The sequence below is a fragment of the Littorina saxatilis genome, linkage group LG3, assembly GCF_037325665.1.
Source record: "Littorina saxatilis isolate snail1 linkage group LG3, US_GU_Lsax_2.0, whole genome shotgun sequence".
Taxonomy (NCBI): Eukaryota; Metazoa; Mollusca; class Gastropoda; order Littorinimorpha; family Littorinidae; genus Littorina; species Littorina saxatilis.
This window is the reverse complement of record NC_090247.1, coordinates 64,123,639-64,151,329: the sequence shown is the minus strand read 5'-3', so window position 1 is coordinate 64,151,329 and position 27,691 is coordinate 64,123,639. Positions and strand designations below refer to the sequence as shown.

The 27,691-nt window shown below is 42.8% G+C and overlaps 1 long non-coding RNA gene across 2 annotated transcripts; it reads right to left on the bottom strand.

Moving 5' to 3' along the window:
• Positions 1-14,296: 14,296 nt before the first annotated feature.
• Positions 14,297-17,973, bottom strand: LOC138962937 (uncharacterized). Of its 2 annotated transcripts, XR_011454656.1 has the most exons (3): positions 17,443-17,973; positions 16,508-16,584; positions 14,297-14,494 (listed from the first exon to the last, which is right to left on the bottom strand). It is a non-coding gene; the product is annotated as an uncharacterized lncRNA (long non-coding RNA). The 2 variants fall into 2 exon arrangements; XR_011454655.1 differs by lacking the exon at positions 17,443-17,973 and having other exon boundaries at positions 16,508-17,008.
• Positions 17,974-27,691: the final 9,718 nt, after the last annotated feature.

The following is a 27,691-nucleotide window of genomic DNA, read 5'->3' as shown; positions in this document are numbered from 1 at the left end:
AATATGCAAATTTAAATGAACAACAAAGAGGCCTTCAAGGTTTCATCGAGCAGTGCCTCGGCTTCATGGTTAAGGCCAGACAGATGCAGAGTCCTCTCGACCTGATCGACTCCCTCTCAGCTACATACACACAACTCTCCAACACCAAGGTTGAACGCTTCATTCCGGGCGGCGCCACTCTGGCGCTGGGCGCTCTTGCTGGTGCCAAGCAGTTGTCCGTGACGGATATGAAAGCTGTTAAAACCACTTTTTAACCTATTTTAAATCTGCCCTTTAACTTACCTTCTTTGTGCGTGTTAAAATGGCTGAACAAGGTGAAAGCGGTCACGGATTTATCATATTACAGTGGAACTGTCGCTCTATCAACTCTAACTTCTCTCAGCTATATAATTATATATCAAATCACTCTGCTGACATCTTAGTTATCCAGTCAGTCAAGAGAAAACGCTCCCTACTGCCTTCTATAGATGGTTTTGACTTCCCTCCCATAGTAGAGCAAAAGGGCTCAGGGCAACTCATTCAAACAGCTATTTATCTAAAGTCTTCCTTAAATTACAAACCCTTTGCACCTCTCATCCCTAGTTCAGAAAATCTCAGTACATGTGCTGTTGAAATCGAAATAAAAGGATCCAAAAACCTCAACATAGTTAACATATATTACCCCCACGGGTGTAATAAAAAAGGAACTACCGACTGGCTAAAATCCCTGGATCATGGCAGGGCACACTGGTGCGTGATGGGTGATTTTAATAATCACCACCCTCTGTGGGACTCTGCTAACCCTAGATACAAACATGCCAATAGCAACCTTGCTGACGTCATTTTGGAAACTGACTTTTGTATACTAAACGATGGCTCGGCAACCAGACTTCCAGACAGAGCTGACCATTCCCCGTCAGCAATCGATCTCTCCCTTTGCTCAAATGCCATAGTCACTGACATCGACTGGAACGTTTTCCCGGACGCCCTCGGCTCCGATCACTTACCCATTGTTCTTACCTTCCGCCACTTCGCCCCTAATCGCAATAACTCGGAGGTCAGAAAAAAGTACAATTACAAACAGGCAAATTGGGACAGCTTCCGTGCGGAGCTCGAGGGTGTCAGGGAGGAAACTCTCCTTACGGATGACATCGAAGCCTCTTACAATAACATACGTCAATGTATACTCACTGCTGCCAATAATCACATTCCGCTTAAATCAGTAAATCCTAACTGTAAGGCCAAAAGGAATGAGTGGTGGAATGCAGACTGTGATGAAGCCTTGGCAAACAAGCGATATCACATTAGGACATATCTCAGGCACTGCTCAGACGCTAACTTCACGAATATGAAGTCAGCTGAAATACAATTTAACCAGATCACCGCTGAGGCTAAACTTCAAAACTGGGAAAACTTTGTCAACAAAGAAACTAAAGATTACAAAGACTGTGGCAAAATCTGGAAGAAAATCCGCAGATTTAAATGTAGATACAGAACTAAAGAAAAGCCACTACTATCGGGTGATAAAATGACCACAACTGACTCTGAAAAGGCAAACCTATTAGCAGATACCTTTGCCAAAAATAGTCAATCAAAATCCCTAGATACTGAACGACTCAATTATAGGTTAGATCAGGAGAAGGGTTTCACATACCCCCCAGATGACAACCAGTTGCCTATAAACTGCATGTTTAAGGCAAAAGAAGTCCAAAACGCCATCTCTTCTGTGAAAGACCCAAAAAAATCCACAGGTTTAGACCCAATATCATATCACATGATAAAACATCTACCACCTAACTTTGTTAAGTTGCTCACTCAGTTTTTCAACCTATGCTGGTTAAAGGATACTATCCCCGCAGCGTGGTCAGACTCACAAGTAGTAGCAGTATTGAAGAGCGGAAAACCGGGCAATCTACCTGGCAGTTACCGCCCCATATCACTAACCCCCCACCTCAGCAAGATCTTTGAGCGTGTGGTGAACCAGAGGCTGGAGTTCCACCTCAATAAACACAATATCATTCCTACATGCCAGGCAGGTTTTAGGCAAGGTCGTTCGTGTGCGGACCACATTGTGCACGTCACTGAAAAAATCAAAAAGACCTTGGCACATAGTAATAATTCTCTTCTTGGAACCTTCTTTGATATTAAATCTGCGTACGACAGCGTCTGGCATGCTCGTCTACTCCTAAAACTCGGCAGAATCGGTGTCTCTGGCCACATGTACCAATTCATCAAAAACTTCATCAGCAATCGCAAGATGTCTGTCCGGGTGGGCTCTTCGGTGTCCGAAACCCATGCGCTGGACATGGGGGTTCCCCAGGGCAGTATCATCGCGCCAAACTTATTCAGCATCATGCTCTATGACATTACTTCTGTTAAGGTTGACGGTGCCAGTGTACTTCTGTATGCGGACGACCTCGCCTTAATAGACACTAATAGACCACGCCATAACAGAGTTACCAACACTGTTGACTTATCTTCTTACCAAACTAAAATCGACAACCTCTGTCAATATATGTACACCAACGGCTTCCAACTAGCCTCAAATAAAACAGTCTTTCTTGTTGTCTCCCGTAGACAACTGTACAGGAACTGCAGTATAAAGATAGGTTGTGATATTATCAAACCGAGCTCAGAAGTTAAGTTCCTCGGCGTTATCATCGATACCCGACTTAACTGGACCAGTCATATCGAACATCTGATCAATAAGGCCAACAAGGATCTTTATATCATACGCTACCTGGCGTCCCAATCCTGGGCCAGAGGGCGTAAGTGTGTCACAGAGGTAGTGCGGGCATTAATTCGCTCCCGCCTCCTTTACGGGTGCGAAGCTTATTTCGCGACGCGCCCGGCGCTCATGAAAAAACTGGCTATTATAGAGTGCAGGGCGCTCAAAATAGCTCTGGGACTCTCCCAACAAGCGAGTAAGAGTCGAGTCTACAGCGAGTGTGGGTGGCTGCCCCTTGTGGATGAGATAAAACTCCGTTCAGCTCAGTATGCTGTCAGAGCCCACGCGGTAGAGAACTCTGCCTGCGAGGTCCTGACTGACTTTTTTCCTCAGCACCAAAATTATGAGGCCAACACCAAACATAGCACTCAACTCTTGGCCAAAACGCTACCCTTATCCGACACAGTAAACCGCATTCTAGCCGATAGCGGGGTGAAGGTCAGTGAGCTGGCCAGGGTCCCCCCGCCCTCCTACCCGCCTTGGCTTGAGGAAACCCCTACTATCATATACGACAGTGAAGATAATACTACCAAAAAAGATAACCCCGTCTACCTAGCTACTGTTACAAAAGAAACCCTAAACTACAAATTCTCGGAGCATTTAAAAGTCTTTACTGACGGATCCAAATTTGCAGACGGCAGCGTTGGCTGCGCCTTTGTGATCCCAGATCTCAAAATCTCAAGGAAATATACTCTTAATAAAGACATCTCCATATTCTCAGCCGAGCTATTTGCCTTGCTCATGGCATGCACTTTTATAAATGACCTCCCAGTCACACCGCGTGCGGTAGTTTTCTGCTCTGACTCGCGCTCTTCATTACAAGCTCTGCATCGAAACACATCAAATCGGGCAGAGCTACAAAGAGAAATCCTCTTTATATGTCACCAGTTAATCTCATCCGGCACATCCGTATCATTTCTCTGGGTCCCCTCTCACGTAGGGGTCCGGGGAAATGAACTGGCGGATGTCGCTGCCAAAGAAGCGGCAGAATCTAGCCCAGCTAACACTAACATCGGCTACTCAGTAACCGAGTTCTACAGTAAAATCCGTAAACTCATTCGAAGTCAGTACGTAACATCTCTGTCCTATCAACCCATTGATATGAACGATCTACACCCCGATCTCCCAACAAACCTCCTCACTATCTTCAGACGCCTCCGTGCCGGCGGCTGCCGCTTCCATATCTTTAACAAGTCCTGCCATTGTGGAGAACCCTATTCATTTCAACACATTTTCGCTCCATGCGCTACAAATAGAATTACCTTTAAAACCTTATATGACCATATGCAGCTCCATGGTCTGAGTCCCCAGGATTATCTGCGCAGTAGCAGTTCTCTAGGCTGGTCACACAGCTTGCTGCTGTGCCGACTGGTCAGGGACTCGGACATGGGGCTGTGGGTATAACTAAGCCCAGATTATCACATCAGCGTGTTTCAGTTTGAGGTCGAGTGGCTCCCGCCATCCCTCCTGATTCCAGCGACTACCTTCTAGACAACATATCCTCACCCAAGGCCCACTAGTCGCCAAACTGTACATATTGTTTTTATTACCACGGCCTTCGTGGCTTACATCTTAATCCTTTTATTTGTAAAAAGTTTTGAGATTTATTGTTCGTGTTCCTCTTACTTGCTCATCTATTTGGTTTTATTGGTGATCCTGAAAGGTTCCACTTTTTAACTCGATTTGAAATTAAAAAAAAATAATATTACAAGCCCGTTATTCAAGATATAGAATACAGACTTATAATTCTTACCAAGAAACATCTTAACTACTTTTCATTTTAACAAATTCCACAGAGCATTATCAACTCAACCCCACCCCCTGCCCTCCTCTCCTTATTTTTTGTTTCTTTCTTTCCTCTTTTTGAAAGCGGACAAACACTCAAGTCCTTAATGGCTCAAAACCGTAGGACTTTTAATATTAATTTTAACGCACAAAGTCCAGAAAAGCAGGCTCAATTATCAAGAAAGCTGTACTTAGCCGAAGAAAAAGAAGAAGAAGAAGAAGAAGAAGAACGCCGTCGTCGTCGTCGCGAACAACTGGAACGCGTACGATTCTTAGCCAAAGAAAACCAGAACTTGAGAAACCGTAAATTCTGCCGAGCTTGTTTAAAAGTGGAGCTAGCTAACAGTGGTATTACTTTCTTACCCTGCGGACATTTTCTCACCTGTGAAAAATGCTCGGACATGTTTGACGATTGTTTGGCTTGCGGCAAGAAAATCATGGGGACCGTCCGCACATTTCTGTCGTAAAAGTGAGTAATTATTTTGTCAACACACACAGCCACCATTTCAAATCCAGGCAGAATATTGAAATGAAATTGGAAGGAGAGAGAGAGAAAGAGAGCCGGCTGGTCTCTCTTGACAAACCGGCAGGGAAATAAAGAAGAGGGAAGGGACAGATTTTGACTTCAACACCGCGACCATGCAGATTTCTCAACAACAAAACAAAACAAGTCGCGTAAGGCGAAAATACAATATTTAGTCAAGTAGCTGTCGAACTCACAGAATGAAACTGAACGCAATGCCATTTTACTCGTACCATCGTCAGGCCACCGCTCATGGCAAAGGCAGTGAAATTGACAAGAAGAGCGGGGTAGTAGTTGCGCTAAGTCAGAAGGATAGCACGCTTTTCTGTACCTCTCTTTGTTTTAACTTTCTGAGCGTGTTTTTAATCCAAACATATCATATCTATATGTTTTTGGAATCAGGAACCGACAAGGAATAAGATGAAAGTGTTTTTAAATTGATTTGGACAATTTAATTTTGATAATAATTTTTATATCTTTAATTTTCAGAGCTTGTTTTTAATCCAAATATAACATATTTATATGTTTTTGGAATCAGCAAATGATGGAGAATAAGATGAACGTAAATTTGGATCGTTTTATAAATTTTTATTTTTTTTTACAATTTTCCGATTTTTAATGACCAAAGTCATTAATTAATTTTTAAGCCACCAAGCTGAAATGCAATACCGAACCCCGGGCTTCGTCGAAGATTACTTGACCAAAATTTGAACCAATTTGGTTGAAAAATGAGGGCGTGACAGTGCCGCCTCAACTTTCACGAAAAGCCGGATATGACGTCATCAAAGACATTTATCCAAAAAATGAAAAAAACGTTCGGGGATTTCATACCCAGGAACTCTCATGTCAAATTTCATAAAGATCGGTCCAGTAGTTTGGTCTGAATCGCTCTACACACACACACAGACACACACACACACACACACACACACACATACACCACGACCCTCGTCTCGATTCCCCCCTCTACGTTAAAATATTTAGTCAAAACTTGACTAAATATAAAAAGGAAGGGGAGTTTTCACCACAGATCCTCCCCCGCCCCGGTAGCACAACACATTGCTCTCTTGACTTAAACCGACAGGGAAATAATGTTCTACCCCCCGTTGTCCGCTCTTCTTGTCAATTTCACTACTGCCTTTGTTTGCCATGAGCATGAGCGGTGGACTGACACGGGATGCTATAGTACGAGTATAATATACCATACCCGTCTTGCTGAAAAATTGGCATTGGCGTTCAGTTTCATTCTGTGAGTTCGACAGCTACTTGACTAAATGTTGTATTTTCGTCTTACCCCGCGACTTGTTTTCTTTTTGTTTTCAAGCCGCAACTAAACGGGACATGTTCTCTATCTCTCTCTCTCTCCCCAAACACAGAAACAAGTTAATATGTGCTTTATTGACCCCCGGATCTCCACAGCGTTAATCAGGCGCGGTGTTCTTCACGGCAATTCAGTGAGTGATTCGTCGAAAGCTGTAGTCCCCTGCTAGTACTTAGTGATCATCTTCTATCAAAAATCTTACATGCACCACATAACATGATGGGTGTAAGTTAGTCCTTGTTGTTTGAACTCAGAACTCAGAACTCAGAACTCATTTAATTGTCATAAAAACACAGTAAAGGGTTTATCAGACACGAAGTGGATATTTGTAAAGACAAGAAGAAATATCGTCCATGGAGCAGTGATTACAACATTGTTATGTATCTGTAGTTATGTCATTATTCCGTATAATCATGCAGTTGTATACAAATTCAGCAAGTTGTTGCTGTATCGGTACGTCTTGCATCGCGGCCATCAGCTGACTCGGATTTCGAGCATTAACACGTGCATGTTCCATAAGCTGCAAGCGTAGATCATGAAATATTGTACAACTATTCAGGAAATGGAGCTCGTCTTCAATCACGCCACACACGGTGCACTTTCTATCCTCTCTGGGTGTGTTTGTGTATCTCCCCCTTTCGATTTTTAAATCGTGAGCGCTAATACGCAATCTACACAGTGCTTTTCTGTGTCAGTTTGGGGTTGGTTACACATGTCAAGTATGCTTCACAGTCGTAATCGCCGTCAGTAATTGTGTTGTAGTTTTTGCAGTTTTGAGCCCTCAGTCTTCTTTCCTTGCCAAAATCGTACATATTCGTATTCTAGTCCTCGTCATAGAGTTTTCATCAGCGCGGCATTCTTTTGGACTGCTGACTGAAGTATCCAGTTATGGTCCAGTCCGAGGTTACCTATGATTGCCGCCGCTCGAATGAAATGTATCCATTGCGGTGAGCTGTCTTGTGGTCTGTCGATCATGTCAGCGTAAGCCTGTCGTAAATATGAATTTTCTTCTGACTCAACGATGTGGGTCCAGAAGTTTATTGTTTGTTCAGACTATTAAGGTATAAAATAGTTGCATCATAGTTTGTGTTGTGTGCGTGTGGCTGTGCTGGAAGACATCACATATGATGTAGAATGCATGCATTATTATAACGGGGCCGCTTAGTGCAAATCACGCTCACATTTCTCTAGGAGTGTTTGGTGTCTATGTAAACTGTGTTCACTAGACTATATGCGATGAGATCAAGAGCGTTGCAACTGGGAATATTATTTTATCTATGAAAAACAACAAAGGCAGTATGTTTCCCCCCGCCGTCCCCGCAGACTGAAAAAGAGCAGAGTATAGTATCAGCCTGCCCACTGACGTGGGGGTATCGCGTAATAACAGCGTGTGCTCGCAGGCCACTCAGGAGATTAAGATCCGCGGTAGTACAGCTGGTGTTACTATTATACGCGGCCGTGTGCAGAGAGAAAATGAATATTCTTCCCCTTCGTTCGTTATTTTACCTGAACAGAAACTGTATAGTTGTGTGGGTTTTTTTTTAAAGAAAGAATCGTCCCCGATCTTTTCACCTGTGTGCGAATTTAAGAATCGTTCCTGCTTTTTCCCTTACCTTTCTTTTCATATCAACTAAACATGCTTGGGATGCGAGAGAGAGAGAGAAAACATTCGTCTAAATCGTAGTAGGGGTCAACTTCTCTCGTTTAGTGCACATTGCTCAGAGAAAGAGAATGAGAAAGAGAGAATGAGAAAGAGAAAAGAAATCAACGCTATACACGAATAATTCAATCGCAGCTTGCTCAAGCGGCTTGGGGAAGAAACATTCACCACCACTATACAAAGCCAAACAAGCAGGAGATTTGCCTGTATAGCAGCAACGCGGGGCGTGACTCATCATTACTATTATCGCAAACAAGCAGTGGGTAGTAGCCTTACCAGCCGTAGTAGAATAGTAAAAGCTTGGCCGCTACTGGGGCTGAAAACTAAAAACTCGCAGTTGTGAAATTCCGGAGTTGCAGCTCTTCCTCCCATGACTCGTTGTCATAATTCTAGTTTTTCATGTGTGTGTGGTTTTGTTTTGTTTTGTGCGGGTTGATTTTTGGAAGAAGAAACAAGTCGCGTAAGGCGAAAATACAATATTTAGTCAAGTAGCTGTCGAACTCACAGAATGAAACTGAACGCAACGCAACGCAGCAAGACCGTATACTCGTAGCATCGTCACTCCACCGCCCGTGGCAAAGGCAGTGCCCGTGGAATTGACAAGAAGAGCGGGATATTCGTTGCGCTGAGAAGGATAGCACGCTTTTCTGTACCTCTCTTCGTTTTAACTTTCTGAGCGTGTTTTTAATCCAAACATATCATATCTATATGTTTTTGGAATCAGGAACCGACAAGGAAGAAGATGAAAGTGTTTTTAAAACGATTTCGAAAAAAAAATTTTGATAATAATTTTTATATATTTAATTTTCAGAGCTTGTTTTTAATCCGAATATAACATATTTATATGTTTTTGGAATCAGCAAATGATGGAGAATAAGATGAACGTAAATTTGGATCGTTTTATAAATTTTTAATTTTTTTTACAATTTTTCGATTTTTAATGACCAAAGTCATTAATTAATTTTTAAGCCACCATGCTGAAATGCAATACCGAAGTCCGGGCTTCGTCGAAGATTACTTGACCAAAATTTCAACCAATTTGGTTGAAAAATGAGGGCGTGACAGTGCCGCCTCAACTTTCACGAAAAGCCGGATATGACGTCATCAAAGACATTTATCCAAAAAATGAAAAAAACGTTCGGGGATTTCATACCCAGGAACTCTCATGTCAAATTTCATAAAGATCAGTCCAGTAGTTTAGTCTGAATCGCTCTACACACACACACACACACACACACACGCACACACATACACCATACCCTCGTTTCGATTCCCCCTCGATGTTAAAATATTTAGTCAAAACTTGACTAAATATAAAAAGAAGAGGGAAGGGAAAGATTTTGACTTCAACACCGCGACCATGCACAAACCGGCAGAGAAATAATCTTCTACCCCCGTTGTCCGCTCTTCTTGTCAATTTCACTACTGCCTTTGCCATGAGCATGAGCGGTGGACTGACGATGCTACGAGTATACCGTCTTGCTGAAAAATTGCATTGCGTTCAGTTTCATTCTGTGAGTTCGTCCCCGCAGACAGAAAAAAAGAGCAGAGTATAGTATCAGCCCGCTGACGTGGGGGTATCGCGTAATAACAGCGTGTGCTCGCCGCTCGCAGGCCACTCAGGAGATTAAGATCCGCGGTAGAACAGCTGGTGTTACTATTATACGCGGCCGTGTGCAGAGAGAAAATGAATATTCTTCCCCTTCGTTCGTTATTTTACCTGAACAGAAACTGTATAGTTGCGTGGGTTTTTTTTTTTAAGAAAGAATCGTCCCCGATCTTTTCTCCTGTGTGTGAATTTAAGAATCGTTCCTGCTTTTTCCCCTTACCTTTCTTTTCATATCAACTAAACATGCTTGGGATGCGAGAGAGAGAAAGAGAGAGAAGAAAAATCAACGCTATGGAACACGAATAATTCAGTCGCAGCTTGCTGGCTTGGGGGAGAAACATTCACCGCGTCAGTTGACACCACCGGCCCCGGTCCAACAAACTATTGTGCTCGAGAAAGAAGAGAAATCAACGCTATGGAACACCGACCAATTCAGTCGCAGCTTGCTTGGCGGCTTGGGGGAGAAACATTCGCCGCGTCAGTTGACACCACCGGCCCCCGTTCTAACAAACTATTGTCCTTCCCAGCACAGAAACAGTGAACGGGAAACATCAACGCTGGGGTGTTCTGAAGAAATTGAAAGGTAGCCTCGTCACTGAGGGGACAACTGACCGTATTCAAACCCATAGGCCTATCCTCATCACTTTGTTTCTCGATTGAGAATAATCATTTATAGATGACTATTTTTCATTTCGCGAAGTTACATCCCCGCGTATACATTAATGTCCTGACGCAACAAGAACATCGACACAAAAATGAACAGGGAAGGAAGAAAGAATCCCGGCCTTCCTCTTGCGATTTCTTCTTACTCTTTTTGTTTCAAATGTTGTGGGGTTTTTCCCGTTCCGATTCTTGGTTTTCGTTTTTGGTTTCGAGCATTGTTCATCTTTATTTTAAAATTCTTTGAAGCGAGTTTGGCCACCAACATACACACACACACACACACACACACACACACACACACACACACACACACACACACACACACACACACACACACACACACACACACAAAAAAAAGAAGTCAGAATCATATACACGAGAAATCGACACAAAAAATAAACGGGGAAGAAAGAATTCCGGCCTTCCTCTTGTAATTTATTTCTGTCTCTCTCTCTTCTTTCTCTTTTTTGTTTCAAATGTTGTGTGTGGTTTTTCCCGTTCATATTCTTGGTTATTTTTTGTTTTTGATTTCGAGTCTAAAATAAAGTTGTTGTAAATTTCTTGAGTGTGAATTGCTCTTCTTCGTCTTTTTAAAACTTTTGTTTGAGATGATGACTGATATGGGTGGTGTTGGGCGGCGAAGTTACCTTCCCTGGTATACATTATTGTCCTGACACAAGAATTCTACTGGTTTTCAACAACAACGACGACGACAACGAGGAGGAGGTGGTTTATTTGTGTTCCACATATCTCACCCGGTTGGCGGGGAGAAGAAAGAAAAGAAAGGGTGGTGGTCCAACAACACAACCACCACTATACAAAGCCAAACAATCGGGAGATTTGCCTGTATAGCAGCAACGCGGGGCGTGACTCATCATTACTATTATCGCAAACAAGCAGTGGGTAGTAGCCTTACCAGCCGTAGTAGAATAGTAAAAGCTTGGCCGCTACTGGGGCTGAAAACTAAAAACTCGCACTTGTGAAATTCCGGAGTTGAAAGAGAAAGAGAGAGAAAGAGAAAGAGAGAGAGAGAAAGAAGGCGAAGGCGAAGGCGAAGGCGAATTTTTATTGCATCAAACACAATGTGTATGTACAAGGGGGAGAAATAGTTAGCATGTGAACAAAGTGGACTTGACCGTCCGGAAGCAAGGCAACTTAAAATCAACACCTAGCGGCACAAGAAGTAAAAACAGAGAAGAAAAAAATATAAGTAAGATGAAGACAAGGGTTTCGGGTTGTACGATCATACCGGTCTATTTCACAATTGATTTTCTCTTTGTCTAAACGCGTAGAACACATAATTTGACAATGCAATCAGTCGTAATTTGTTGTCAGTCTGTAAAATACACAACGATGAGTTGGAGAACTGGTCAAGGTCAAAACAAGCACCAATCAGTGTACTTTTGACGGATTGCATTGTAAGCTGGGAAGTGGTTTTCATTTTCTTCAGTTGATTTACAAAATGTACAATTTCTGGATTCAGCGCACTCAGGATTATAGCGCAGTTTATTTACCTTCAATGGTGCAATGCCCAGTCTGAACTTTGTGTACATTTTGCGTATGTACTGGTTTTCAATGACACCCAGATACTTTTCTTTTTCAAGTTCTCCTTTAAACATCATGTATACATCAAATCTCACACTTGTATCAAGTTTACAGTGCCAGTTTTGCTCAAAGCAGTCTTGCAGACGTTGCTGTAATGTTCTAATAAACGCACATTCCCTACCTACAGACCCGTTCAACCACACATCTCCAAATCCATTCATGCAAAGGAGGCATTTAACTTGTGAGACCCAATTCTGTTTTCCCCCTTTCAACTGCGTTTTTTAACATGATGTATGACATCTTTGCATATCTCGAATCCGGCATAGTGTTAAGTCTCAACCAGTACTTTACGCTTCGGATATTTGCTAGGATTGACAAAGTGCATCTTCCAAGTTCCCCATACACCATTCTGGTTTGGACTGTTTGACGAGATCCCGAGTAGTCTTTTACAGGCATACATGTGAACCTTTTCAATCTGTGAACAGTCAAAACATCCCCATAGTTCTGAGCCATAGAGCAAGATGGGAGCAATTTGCGCATCAGAGAGAGAGAGAAAGAGAAAGAGAAAGAGAAAGAGAGAGAGAGAGAAAGAGAGAGAGAGAGAGAGAGAGAGAGAAAGAGAAAGAGAGAGAGAGAGAAAGACTATAGATACACACACTCATACAACGGGAAGTAACCGTTGTTAAACAGAGAAATATTTTCCGACAACGGTTGTCGAACTTGGCATCTTTCTGACAGAGACACAGAATCATGATGATAAAAAAAAAAATCCAAATATCATTCAACAACTCATACAAAATTATAAATATTTTATTTCATATCAAAACCACGTGGACGATAACAGGCACCGCCCATCTGTTACAAACATGTATATTTTACTCACATGGCCTGAAGTTTTCTACTTGGGCTACAACATATATATATATATATATATCAAAACATCCCCATAGTTCTGAGCCATAGAGCAAGATGGGAGCAATTTGCGCATCAGAGAGAGAGAGAAAGAGAAAGAGAAAGAGAGAGAGAGAGAAAGAGAGAGAGAGAGAAAAAAAGTACCACCTGGCCACTGATGAGACACAATAGTGTCGAAACACGTGTCTGGTCTAGGTACAAATACAATTGTCCTCCTCAGGACTAGATTACCTTGCGATACGTCCCCCACAAAGGGACTTTGCTCTGTAAATCTCGGTCCCCCTTGAGGAGGGTCTGATGCTCCCAATAGGCTGTCTGCGAAGGGATGCTTACTTCTCTCTCTATCTCTGCTAAGAGATTTTAACAAATCTCGGAAGAAAGTCTCTGCTGACTTTCAATTGTTTCTTTCACAATTTCTGATGTTTTATAATGTGGTCACCGTGAAAGTTGCATCGCCTTTAAAGCGATCCAATTGAATAAAGCAGAAAACTTCTTCTTTACCAAGTCCTGTGTTGAACAGCAGTGAAAAGTTGACCGCTTTTCCTGTTTAACCTTTTCAAAATTAGATCTAACTTGTTCGCGTATCCATTTCTGGATCTGCAGGCTGGTACAGAGTTACCTCCCTTTAGGCTTTTTTAAATTTCCCTTGTTTTAACCTAATTTCTTGGTTAAAACTTGTCTAAATTTCTAAATTCTTTCTTAATAAATATCAATTCTACACTTTGGCCTTAAATCAAAGTGTTTCCCTTCACAGATACCCTCTTGGGGTTGTCAGATGAGGGTAGTCTCCCATGCCAACAGATGCTACCATTCAGAGAATGGTTTGCTTCTTAGTTGGATACCATGGGTTGTCAACTCTCGCCATCAGTACCACCTGGCCACTGATGAGACACAATAGTGTCGAAACACGTGTCTGGTCTAGGTACAAATACAATTGTCCTCCTCAGGACTAGATTACCTTGCGATACGTCCCCCACAAAGGGACTTTGCTCTGTAAATCTCGGTCCCCCTTGAGGAGGGTCTGATGCTCCCAATAGGCTGTCTGCGAAGGGATGCTTACTTCTCTCTCTATCTCTGCTAAGAGATTTTAACAAATCTCGGAAGAAAGTCTCTGCTGACTTTCAATTGTTTCTTTCACAATTTCTGATGTTTTATATATATATATATATATATATATATATATATATATATATATATATACAGCAAACTCAATCAAAGAAAAGCAGAATGTCTTAGAATAGAGGTTATAAACAGGAATCTGAGAAAGTAGGACTCTTTTAAGACAAATGTTGTGTTTTTTTAAAGGGGGGGGGGGGGGGGGGGGCAAAGTTAGGGTTTCACTGTACAATGCAATGGTAAGCTGGGCATTCATTCCAAGTAGCTAAAGATGTGTGACACTTTTGCTGTCAGGAGCACTAGAACACGTCACATTTTCACACTTCTCAGTGTGTCAGAATGCTAAAAATCTGGAAAGCCAATGCCCACAGGTATATATCCCATCCCCCCTCTCCCACCCACCACCACCTTTTACTCACACTTGCAATCCATTACGTACATGAATAGATTACAAACACTCTTCTGTAACTCTTTATTTTCACACTTTTTCTTGCATTTGGTTAATTTTTTCAACCCTTTTCGAAGTTTGAATTAAGTGTCTTCACTGATGGGTGATTTTCTGTTTATGCTCCAGGACTTCAAGGCACTGGTGCTTGATGACAGCAGGCTCCTACTGGCCCACACACAAAGAAGAGATTGAAGATGCCCTGGTCCTGGAAGAAGAAGAGGGAAAGATCAATAAATCCAAACGATACGCATCATTCAGTTATATTGAGGAAAGATATTGGCTATTCGGGTGAAGGTGTAAGAGTTGCCATGTGCAGTTGCTGTGTATGGGTCATAGGAATCACATTATAGATCCAACTGGCCAGTACACTGACTTTCTTCCTTGCTGCCTGCATTGGAGTACATTGTGGTGTTAAACAAAGTGCGTTTCTGTGTGGGTTGGTTTACTTTACACATGCTCTGTCACATTCCATATTAGACGGCCAGCTGAGACTACAAAATAGTGCATGTTTGTACATTAAAAAAACAATTAAAAGGAATTCTAACCAGAACCAATCGATACATAAATGTTATTTGTATTTTTTGACCAAAATATGACATTTTACACACACCTTGACAGTCCTTGTTCACCTTGAGGAACACTGACTGTCTCAATCTGTGTAAAATGTCATAATTTGGTCAAAAATACAAATAATGTATATTGTTTTTTGTTTTTAATGTACTGTAATCTACCTTGTAAGCGCCGTTAGTACCTAGTAAACGCCCACCCCCAACATTTGGATCAGTGTTTCAACATATGTTGTGTGTGTGTTTTTTTTTTTTAATTATGTGCAGAGTTCTGCACCTTGTAGAGACATTTTCATTCTAGAGAACGCTGACAGACAGCTATATATTTATTTATTTCATACTCTCGGCACTGGAGTATCTCTGGATAGCCCCTCAAAAAGAAGACGAGGGATCCGGGAGGGTCTTCTGAAGTTGAAGAGGTCTGCTTTCAGTGATTTACAGGGAGCATGTGAAACGACCAGTGTTTGATAACACCATTTCCCTCTGAAAGATTTTAGCTTTCTAAAATAAACTTACCCCTTTCTTCGTCACATCAATGTCTTGGATCAGTATCAATGACTGACAGAATGACTATTCATTTCGTGTTTTTTAGGATGTGTGTACATTCACTCTCACTGAATGAATTTTTGTGTTTGGTTTTTAGTGTTTTTTCTTTCTGTTTAGACACTTGCATATCAAGCGAAAGATACATACAGGGTGACTATTTGTGCATGGAAACAGCTGACATGAGCATTAAAGTCTGGGGAAGAGTCCTGAAAGTGTATTGATTAATGCGTTGAATTCACAGGTCTAGTAAAACTTGTGCAAAACAAATATATACATGTGTTGAAAAGTGCTCGAATTCCAAGAATAGTTTCATGTGTAGCACCTTTGAACTGTGCAGAGGATGTGTGCCTGTGGATTTGAGATCTACATGGAATAAAATAGACACTGTTCTTGACATTTGAGTATGTTTTTGTGTGCGCATGTTGTTTGCTTTATTGATAATAATTGACTTTTGGTCAAGATGTAACCATAAATTTCTGTACCAAAGATGCAATGATAAAAATAGACAGAATATGATCAAATAATAAGACACTGGGCTGCAAATTGCTTTCAATTGTCATTGTATTTATCTGTAAACTGATCATGATTTCCATGGCATGATTAATGCAGTGGAACCTCCCTTCTATGACCCCCCAATTTAAAACTCCCTTCTTTTTAAGACCTTGTTTTCTCACATTTTCTGTTGATAACCTCTGTAAAATTACCCCCATTTTAAGACTCGTTCCTTTTTTAGACTCGATTTTCTCAGATTGTTTGAGGTCGTAAAAGGGGGGTGCCACTGTAGTAATAATGCATCTTCAGAAATTGAACACAGGTGCTGCAGTTTTTTTTATAACCATGAAGAAGAAAAATACTGTTTCAAAACTTTGACAGTGTCTTATCCTCAAACGTACACCTTTTTAAAGAATCCATAACTTTTAATCACTCAACAAAATTGCCTGCAGCTCAAGTGAACCAGAAATGGGGAACAATTGGCCACACTCAAGGAATCGGTTCCTGGCAACTTTTCTGTCGGTCGCGCAGCCTGAGAGAAACATGACAGAGATAGTTACTCAAGATAAAAGATAAGCTTGACTTACATCAGAATTATGAACATTAAAACTCACCTTGAGCTTTGTCCAAAATATTTTAAACCATTATTGCCACACATTGCAAGAATGTTTGATGTCCGGGTGCTTTTCCCCTGAAAATTAAAAAAAATAGTTTTAGTAATTATAGCAACATATAAACCACTAAGTGTAAACCAAAGGCTGGCCAATTACATACAGTTCTACAGCAACATCAGTTCTGAACATGAAGCTTTCAACATGCACAGCGACACTTAAAAATGGCAGTTAAAAAAGAAAGGATGAATGAGATTCTGCCGCATTTAGTGTTTGCTTCAATGAACGCCGTCCGAGGAAGAATGTGATCTTCGTTAAAAAGTTACCCTTTCACAAAGCCTTACAATAAGCTTCAATCATAGTTTTTCCTGCAAAATCACAACATTAAAAACTTTAGGCACAGAAAAACTCATACCGCTGACAATATAAAATGTCAGTTATAAATAACATTTTCTGTTGCACTACATCCAAAGACTGTGCTGACTGACCTTACTTTTTCCATCTCAAAACAATTTTTAGGGGGATTACCTACTCTGTCTGTCTGTCACAGTGTCAGGGCTCAGTCTCCTATACAGTGCACCACAGGAGCTTGTACCCAACTGCCAGTTGATCATTATTTACTCCTGCATGTACGCCCTTACTAGGCTAGCGAATGCGTAGTATGTAGTTGTAAGAAGACTGTAGGGATGAAGGAGTAAATAATGATCGACCGGCACTTTGACACAAGCTCCTGTGCAGTGCACAGACACACACACACACACCGTGGCGTGTCCGTGTTCAAACCAAAACTGGACTCAATCGACCCTGCACACTACACGTTTGTGCACTCGCTTGATGGATGCTTCATTCGCTCAACACACCAGCAGACACACAGACAAAAACGGCAGCAACATTTGTCTAGGTCTGTCCAAAGTCTACACAACACTTGCTTTACTTACAAATCCCGGCAGCAGGAGATCGAGAGAGCTCTGCGTCGTGGGTAGTCAGCGCACACCGCCACACGACGGTAACACTCATGCAGTTCAATCCAACTTTCCCACTGCTTGCTGAATTGATAACTTTGCATTTTGTGCGTCGAGCATGAATTTCTCGTAATTCTGTGTCGTTCCCAGTCAGTCTGCTTGTTTCTGAACCACCTTGAGTCGATTTCTTACTGAAACGTGTGGGCTTGTTGTCACAAAGCGGCCATCCCATCCGCCATTGTTTTGAGTCGTCATGAAAACGGCACGCTCGCGACGGAAACCAGTCTATGACGGCCAATTTTAATCTTCAAATGGTGGAGAGCAGTCGCCAATTTAATCATGTTTAATTAATTATTTAGCATACTTGTGGTGCTTTATTGAGCAAACCGGGCCAGGTGCGTCTTAATTAAGGTACACTAAATTCCCCAAATTCTTCAAATCGGCCGAATTCGACAAAAAAAACTCCAAAATGGCGGCGTGGACACTATATGTTTAAGTATGAACGTCCTGGTACGATCTTTGTTTTTGTTGTACTGACATTAAATATTGTAACGAACAAATTTATAAACGAGAGTGTGGCCGGCGTTTTTCTGATATTGATTTCATGTGCCTGTATGGCTTACGCTGGACCATGCTAGCCTCTGGAGATTTTCCCCGGAGAGCACGGGACGCATGCTTTGCAACAGTATAACCGTAGTAACGCGCAGTAATTTTTAGTTCACCTCTGTGGTGGATAGCCTGTATTCGTGGTCACTTGCTGGGAAGCCGTTCAGGGAACTACATGTGTTTTAGTATAGATAGGGTTTTGCTCTGTTCCTGGGACCAGTTTTCTAGTTAATTTGTAATGTTCTGTTTAGTTGCTCGCCTTGAGTCTGTTTAGGTTATATTGATGCTGTCAAAGGCGAGTATCCATTTCTGACTCCATGTTGCTCTTATTTACCGAATTCGTGTAATTTTCGTTTCGAATCTTTGTTTATGACTTCTTTCCGTTTCTGTGTCTTCTGTTCGTTTCTTTGTCTTCTTTCCGTTTCTTTGTCTTACGTTTATATCTATGCAAGGTAAGAGCTGAGACTGTTCTGGTTTATTATGATTTGACTTTAAGCCAGTTTTTGTTTGCTAACCTTCTGTAAGATTTTGGTTCATGTTCTCGAGTCGTATTTGTATTTCTCCGTCCTGCAATGTTGGTCAGCTTTCCTTTCACTGCGTGTTGTTTCTTGTTTAGTTAGCCTAGTGTGTCCTACGTTTATTCTATGTAGGGTTTTCTAACATATTTTGTCTTGGTGTTCATGATAGCTTTGGTGATTTTTTATTGATTTGCCGCCATCTTGTTTCGGCCGCCATCTTGTTTCGGCCGCCATTTTGACGTCCATCTTTGATGTTTATGTTTTTAGGACACCTTTGATGTTTAGTTTGATGTTTCGAATTCTAAGTTTAGTTTTTTCTTTTTATCAGTTTCCACCGCTCCGCGCTTCTCGCTCCATGCTCCACGCTTCACACTCTACTGTTCTGCACTCTCACTCAAGCTAGTCATTTCTACTTCACATTTTAGCTTTAATTCACATTCTAAACTTAGATCAGTTTTTCCGCCACGCTCCTATATAGGTTACTTAGCTCTCCATATGTTTATGTTTAGCTTTTTATATATTGATATTATGAGCTGATTCCGGATTACTATGACATTGACAAGTATGACCATATCCACAATAAAACTTTAATTAATTTTCCAGTTCTAGTGTTCGTTTTGTTTTGTGAGCGCGTCGGTTCTTTGTAGCACCAAAATTACATCCTCCAGAATTTACATAAGTCATCTTAAAATCTTACAGCAACTCAAGGGCAAGCACAGTGGAAACTTTGATATTTTTTGGAACATTTTGGATTGTTTTCGACAAAGAACTTTATGAACTTTTGTAGGCCTGTGATTAGGGCCACTGACTTTTGAACTTCTTATCCTTACGAATCTTGTGAAGAGATCATGAACCTTTTGTCTTAAAGGAACTGTGTTTCGTATCTAGCGAACAATATTTTAATTTATTTTGTCGGGCCCAGAGCAGAGCAACTTAGGCATTATTTTAGGTTTGTTGACCATAGCATTGCACACTTCGTACTTCGTATTTTCTTCCCCGCTAGTGAGTGACCCGAGGTGTGCCGTTTTGAATTTTGTTTCTCTATATTTCGCAAGTCTTTGTTAACCTCTACGTTTTCACTTGACTTAAAGTATGGATGAGAAATTACCTTCTCATGAGAGTGCCGAGCTATCCCCTTACACTTTGAAGTTAGAAAGGGATGAACATTTTGCTTCGGACACTGATAGTCGTAAGAATGAAGGCGACCATGATGGCGCTCAGGGCGAGCCTCTAGTTGAACCCTCTCAGACCCAAGACACTTTGAATTCAGATAACATTCCCCCTCAAGCTGAACATTCTCCTAGACAGGAAGGTTTAGGTACTGAGCCTTCTCAACAGGCTGCAAGTGCAGAGCATCTCGCTCAACGAAGTAGAGAAGAAAGAGGCCCCGCCATTGTTAGGGCTAGACTTAATGCTGAGGTGAGGGAACTGTCAGACAAGTACTGGGCCATAAGCCGAGCTCATAAGATTATGATCAGCGAGTTGTGCACAGCCTTTAGGGAAACACCAGACCAAAGGAGAGACCTTAAAGCTAAAAAAATAGGCCTCTGTGAGCGCCTAAACAAGCTGAATGTAGCGAACTCGAGGCTTTGTCAAGTGGCTGAAAGTGATGTAGCTATAGAAGAGGATTTGAGCGATATGCACATGCAAACGGAGACGCTCAAAGAACAATACCGCAGTCTCTTTCCCAAGTTAGACCCGTACGCCTCCAGCTCGGACTTGACTTCCACAGTCGCTTCTGGAGGTGCTAGAGAGGTTTCTCTAGATGCTTCTTTGGCGGTTAGTGCAGCGAGATTTAGGTCCCAGCAAATGGTCGCAGATGAAAGGGCCAGACAAGAAGAGACTCTTTTGCTTTTAGAAGAGAAGGCTTCTAGGACCATGGCTCTCGCTGCTGAGAAGAAGGCAGAGATGGAAAGAGAGTTGGAAAGAAGAGAGATGGAAAGAGAGTGTGCTCGTTTAGAGAGAGAAGCTCAAGATGAAAGGTTAGCTTTGAAGAAAAAGGAAAAGGAAATTAAGACTGCACTAGAGAGGGTGGAGAGAGAAGGCAAGATGCAAGAAGAGCATGACGTTTTTAAGATCCTTAAAACTGACATAGAAGACCAGCAAAGGGCTAGAGAAAGATTCATGCCCCAACTACCTCGTGACAGCCCCATTGATAGGTACCTAGGTACTCACAACCCCCTGCATGTAGGTACACACATAGAGAGCATAGGAGATGTGGCGGTAGGGTATGATAGGCACACACAGCACACACAAGATACATATAAGCCTGCGACAGCCGACACCTACGCCCGCCCGCGTCACCAGCCGGGAGCCAACACCCTCGTCTCTGCGCAACACCAGCCTGCGGCAGCCAAGCCTGGACTCCCGCCACTTCAGAAGCCCACGGAGGTCAGGGCTTATGCTCCTTCGCATCTCCAGTCGGCCGCCGAGGATATCCGCGACACTCTTCGAGGCATCTCCAGGACCCTTGCCCAACCTTTCTCCGCTTTTCATCCACTTCCAGCAGCGGTCACAGCCACGGCTCCTACCACTACGACGATGACTACAGCCACCACGATGACGACAAGAGTCGGAGGCCAATTCGCGACCTCCTTTCGGCCTCAGTTTGTCAAAGCTGAGATTCCAAGCCACGAAGATCGTCCTCGCCAGATCTACGCGCCTTCCCGTTTCCCTCACAAATCCCTCAATCCATCAGCGAGACCTTTTCCCGGGCCTTTCCCTGGTCCTTTTCCTGCCATGACCTCCCGAGAGTCTCCGACCTATGTGCCAAGCTTTGCATATGGGCCTTCTGTCATGCATCCTCCCATGCAAACGCAGCAATATGACCACGCTGCAAGCTTTGCTCCTGACACTGACTACACACAGCATGGTTTTCAAGAGGCTCCGGTCACGAGCCCTTCAGACGTCTACTACGGGCAAGATGCGTACCTTCCTCAGATGCAAGGCCAGCCAGCGCTCTCCGAGGGTTCTGCCCTAGCTCGTACTCTAGCTGAGGCTCTCCTTATCAACAGGTTACCGACGCAGGAGCCCACTACGTTTTCAGGAGATCCATTGACGTACCCTCTCTGGAGGTCCTCATTCACTCTTTTGATTGAGCGGCAGGGCGTTTCTGCAGAAGAAAAGCTCCTCTACTTGGAAAAGTACTTGGACGGTCCGGCGAAGGATGCGGTCAAGGGACTCTTTCTGATCAGGGATGCCCAGGCCTATCAGCAGGCCCTTCAGACGCTGGAGGAAAGATTCGGCAGTTCTTTCGTCGTTGCCAGAGCCTTCCGAGAGAAACTAGATGCATGGCCGGTAATCAAACCCAAAGATGGACAAGCCCTCCGTGCCTTCTCGGACTTTCTTGGACAATGCCTTGTGGCGAGCCGAGTGATAGGCCAGCTACAGAATCTGGAAGACCAAGCCTATCACAAGACACTCATGAGCAAGCTTCCAGATTGGTTGGTGAGAAACTGGGTGCGGAAAGTACACAAGACCAAGAACGAGAAGAAACGCTACCCTACCTTTGAGGAGTTGTCAGCTTTCATCAAGACAGAGGCAGACATCCTTTGCGAGCCCCTTTTCTCCTCCAGCAAATCTGCCGCCTCTTCCACCTCACAGACCGCCAGTTCAGCAGTCCCCAAGAAAACATCGTACAGTACGGATTGTTCTACTACATCTGCATGTCAAGAGTGTGACAGATGTCAGCACCACGCTAAAACTGTCCTGAGTACGAACTGCGACGAAGTCTGTCCCTTTTGTACCGTTCGTTTTCCGACCAGCTCTTCTTCTCATCCTCTACTCAGATGCCAGAGGTTCGATGAGATTCCCGTTGAGGACAGGAAACACTTCATGTACGAAGCGTCCTTGTGCTTTTCCTGTGCCAGAAAGACTGACCATAGAAGTGTAGACTGCACTACTAGGGCGATATGTGACAAGTGCCAAGGCCCACATCTCACTATGCTGCATGGAGCGCCTAGCTACAGGAAGAAGATTCCCAATCAGCAACGGAATGCACGGGGACCGCCAGATTCTTCAAGGTTTGTCTGTATCAGTCAAGATGCCCGTGTTTCTGCCTCTGGATCAGCATTCGCGACGACCAACAAGTCAGACAGACCAGTCAGAGCTACCATGATTGTTCCGGTCAGAGTTTCGACGAAAGAGAATCCCACGGTAGAGCATACGACATACGCACTGCTTGACACCATGTCTTGCATCTCCTTCGTTACTGAATCTTTGAGTGACAAGCTGAACACTCATTCTGAGCCAGCGTCATTGAGGCTGAACACTATGACTTCTCAGAACACTCATATCGAATGTCAGAGAGTGACCGGATTGTGTGTCAAGGCCCTCAACTCCAATGTTTCCCACAACCTGAAAACGCTCTACACGACGGACCATCTCACCAATGACACTGAGAACATACCAACATCAGAAACCGCTCGTAACATCAAGCATTTGAGCCATATTGCCAGCGAGATTCCCCCATTGCTCGAAGGCTGCACTCCCGGGTTGTTGATTGGCTACGATCATGCAGAGCTATTCATGCCAGAGAGAGTCGTCAAGGGAGACCCATACGCCGTTCTCACACCGTTGGGTTGGACCATACTGGGACAAGTGTCGCCAAAACAGTCTGTCCATGACGTGATGCACGTGTCTCTCACAGAACATTGTCTCAGCGAGTACGAAGGTGAATCAGTCGCTTTCGTATATCGCACGACACTCGCCGAACCCAGCATCTCCGACGCCCTCCATGTCATGGAAAGAACGAAGAAGACCACGACGAAGAAGACAACTACGAAGAAGACTAGTACCAGAAGACCAGTACGAAGAAGACCACAACGAAGAAGACCACGATGAAGAAGACCACGACGAAGAAGACCAGTACGAAGAAGACCAGTACGAAGAAGACCACAACGAAGAGGACCACGACGAAGAAGAAAGTGGCTTCTTCCCCAACGTAACGTTGCTGTCGGAGATGTCGTCGTGCTACGTGACGAAGCCGTATGCAGAGCAGATTGGCCTCTTGGACTCGTGACGGAGGTTCGCCCCAGCGACGATGGACTCGTGCGAACCTGCAAGCTGAAGACTGTCAAGGTCACCTCGAAGACGAGCCATTCCGCTTTCTACTACTGGCGCCCCATCTCTAAGCTGACCGTGCTGGTGAAGGCAGACCCGGACACTCAATGACTTTCCCAGTGAACTTTACTGTTTTCGACAGACCGTTTGTGCATGTTTTGGTCTGACGTAATCCGTTCGCCTTTTTGACAGGTGGCGCTGTTTTGATTTGGGGAGAAAATTTCGTCTTAATGCAAATATTTTTTGTGAGTTTGTGGTTTCTCTCCATTTTGTATATACGTTTTTGGTTCCGCTTTTTTGGAACGAAAGCTCTTGACAGAGGCAAGCGCTTAATGAATCGGTTTTGTTTAGTCCTTCCCGCGTGCGGATGCCTGTGCTTATGATTAAGAAGACGGAAGATGTTTTTCATTTGTATTCTTCTGTAGGTTGCGACTACAGTCTTTCATACTGAGTTGCGGTTTATGTAAAGGTGTAAGAATAATGTTGACACGGTATGTTGACAGTGACGGACCGACGAAAGATGATGTTACATTTGTTAAAAGAACACGTGTGATTTTTTAGATTGAGACTCATTGAGAGTGCGTTTCGAACAGCTACGTTTTGGATAATGCCAAAAGGATTCTGTAACGTTTCGGATTTTTGTATTTTGAACCACGTATGCGAGTGCGTTTCGAACAGCTACGTTTTGGATAATGCCGAAAGGATTCTGTAATGTTTCGGATTTTTTTTTTTTTTTTTTTTTTTTGAACCACGTATGTATTCGATGATTTTTGTTGATTTTTTATGTCGACTTTTGTAAAGACTAAGATGTCTTCGAGGGGGGAATGTGAATGCCCCTGCTAAGGAGCCTTCTGTGTATCTAGATTCTTTTTGTTTTGCTTGTGTTTTTTAGTCATGCTTCTAGCTTGACTCGCATGCGACTTTCCGTGGTGGTGGCTTCCCCTTTTTCTGATCTCCTTCTCACCTCTTTTCTTTCACTTTTCTTTCCGTATCTTACTTTTGCCCCTATTTGTTCCCATTTTGCAGCCACCTCTGTAGGTTCGCGTGCGGGTCTAGCTCGCTCTTTATCTTCTAGTTTTCTTTATTAAGTATGAGCGTCCTGGTACGATCTTTGTTTTTGTTGTACTGACATTAAATATTGTAACGAACAAATTTATAAACGAGAGTGTGGCCGGCGTTTTTCTGATATTGATTTCATGTGCCTGTATGGCTTACGCTGGACCATGCTAGCCTCTGGAGATTTTCCCCGGAGAGCACGGGACGCATGCTTTGCAACAGTATAACCGTAGTAACGCGCAGTAATTTTTAGTTCACCTCTGTGGTGGATAGCCTGTATTCGTGGTCACTTGCTGGGAAGCCGTTCAGGGAACTACATGTGTTTTAGTATAGATAGGGTTTTGCTCTGTTCCTGGGACCAGTTTTCTAGTTAATTTGTAATGTTCTGTTTAGTTGCTCGCCTTGAGCCTGTTTAGGTTATATTGATGCTGTCAAAGGCGAGTATCCATTTCTGACTCCATGTTGCTCTTATTTACCGAATTCGTGTAATTTTCGTTTCGAATCTTTGTTTATGACTTCTTTCCGTTTCTGTGTCTTCTGTTCGTTTCTTTGTCTTCTTTCCGTTTCTTTGTCTTACGTTTATATCTATGCAAGGTAAGAGCTGAGACTGTTCTGGTTTATTATGATTTGACTTTAAGCCAGTTTTTGTTTGCTAACCTTCTGTAAGATTTTGGTTCATGTTCTCGAGTCGTATTTGTATTTCTCCGTCCTGCAATGTTGGTCAGCTTTCCTTTCACTGCGTGTTGTTTCTTGTTTAGTTAGCCTAGTGTGTCCTACGTTTATTCTATGTAGGGTTTTCTAACATATTTTGTCTTGGTGTTCATGATAGCTTTGGTGATTTTTTATTGATTTGCCGCCATCTTGTTTCGGCCGCCATCTTGTTTCGGCCGCCATTTTGACGTCCATCTTTGATGTTTATGTTTTTAGGACACCTTTGATGTTTAGTTTGATGTTTCGAATTCTAAGTTTAGTTTTTTCTTTTTATCAGTTTCCACCGCTCCGCGCTTCTCGCTCCATGCTCCACGCTTCACACTCTACTGTTCTGCACTCTCACTCAAGCTAGTCATTTCTACTTCACATTTTAGCTTTAATTCACATTCTAAACTTAGATCAGTTTTTCCGCCACGCTCCTATATAGGTTACTTAGCTCTCCATATGTTTATGTTTAGCTTTTTATATATTGATATTATGAGCTGATTCCGGATTACTATGACATTGACAAGTATGACCATATCCACAATAAAACTTTAATTAATTTTCCAGTTCTAGTGTTCGTTTTGTTTTGTGAGCGCGTCGGTTCTTTGTAGCACCAAAATTACATCCTCCAGAATTTACATAAGTCATCTTAAAATCTTACAGCAACTCAAGGGCAAGCACAATAACATTGCATTTTCTGTTTGTTCAAAATCGTTCGAAAAGGAAATCTTGTACTGACACAATATGATTCACCGTTCTATGATGGTTTTTCTTAAACGTTATTCGTTGTTTTGTAGAATAGGAGTAGAAACGGGCTTGCAACTGTTTGGAAATGGCGCCCGTGTGTATGTTATAGATTAGGAAATAAATGAGTTCAGTATTAGAGTGCACTCGTCAAGCTCAAAGCAATCATTCCATATCAATTATCATATAAGGCTTGCCAAGTATGTTCGCACACACACACACACACACACACACACACACACACACACACATATTTACACACACGCACACATACACACACATATATATATACCAGGGGCAGATCAGTTGCTTTGTAAGGGGGGGGGCACTTTGAATCGAAAGTGAATGTGATGGGCGCGAAGCGCCCGAATTTGCTAGGGGGGTCCGGGGGCATGCCCCCCCGAAAATTGTTTTTGCCCAAAGAAGCAAAATGGTGCCATCTGGTGCCATTTGAACTTAGAAATGGTCATGGAATCAGCATAGAAAAATATTTTTTTTTCTTTTTTTTTTCTTTTCTTTCGGGGGGGGGGGGGGGGGGGGCACGTGCCCCCTGTGCCCCCCCCTCGTCCGCCCCTGTATACACACAAGCACACACACACACACACACTATAGTTCTACAGAAGGCACATACGCAAAGAGACACAACATGCACATTTAAAATAATTCTCATGATTATAATTGTAATAGACCAACTTCAGAAATGATTAACTCTGTCGGGATTGTATGAGTTGTGAAAGAGTAAATACTCTAGCTTTTAGTGAGGCAAGCTTTCTACACGTGCTCTTATCTTCGTGTTTTAGACACACCCCTCGCTAGTGACTGGCCTATATTGTCACGTGGAAAAGTTTTACTCACACGTACACACAGACACACAGACACACACACACGCCCGCACAAGCACACAAACACACACACACACACACACACACACACACACACACGCACACACGCGCACACACACACACACACACACACACACACTCACACACACGCACTTACCTGTGAGGTGGTATTTTCATGGTGAACACAGGTGACAGGTTGTGCATGATCACAACACCACTAGTCACACACACAATGAACAATATTCTCTTCTGATATAGTCCGCACTCCCCTACTTTACGAAGCACGTCATCGAAGCTCTGCATGGTCATTTTCCCGAACTGGCTTAGACTGAGCTGATCTGATATTAGTGAGCTGAATCAAACTAAACTGAACTGATATTAGTGAACTGAACTGAACTAGAATTAACCTGAACTGAACTGAACTGAACTGAACTAAACTAAACAAAACTAAACTGAACTGAACTGCACTGAACTGAACCAAACTGAAATTAGCTAAACAGAATGTTACGCAGGCATATCATGTTCCCAATTCAAATGGACTGAGTAAATGACAAACACGTATCTAGCTGTTGTATTTCTCTGACAACAAATTCGAATCTGCTCAGCCAGTGGGGAAACAAATTAGCGAAGAAGATATACTCTTCAAAACAAGTTAAGAACCGGTCATGAAATGTTTACAATCTTTAAAATATTCGTCAAAAA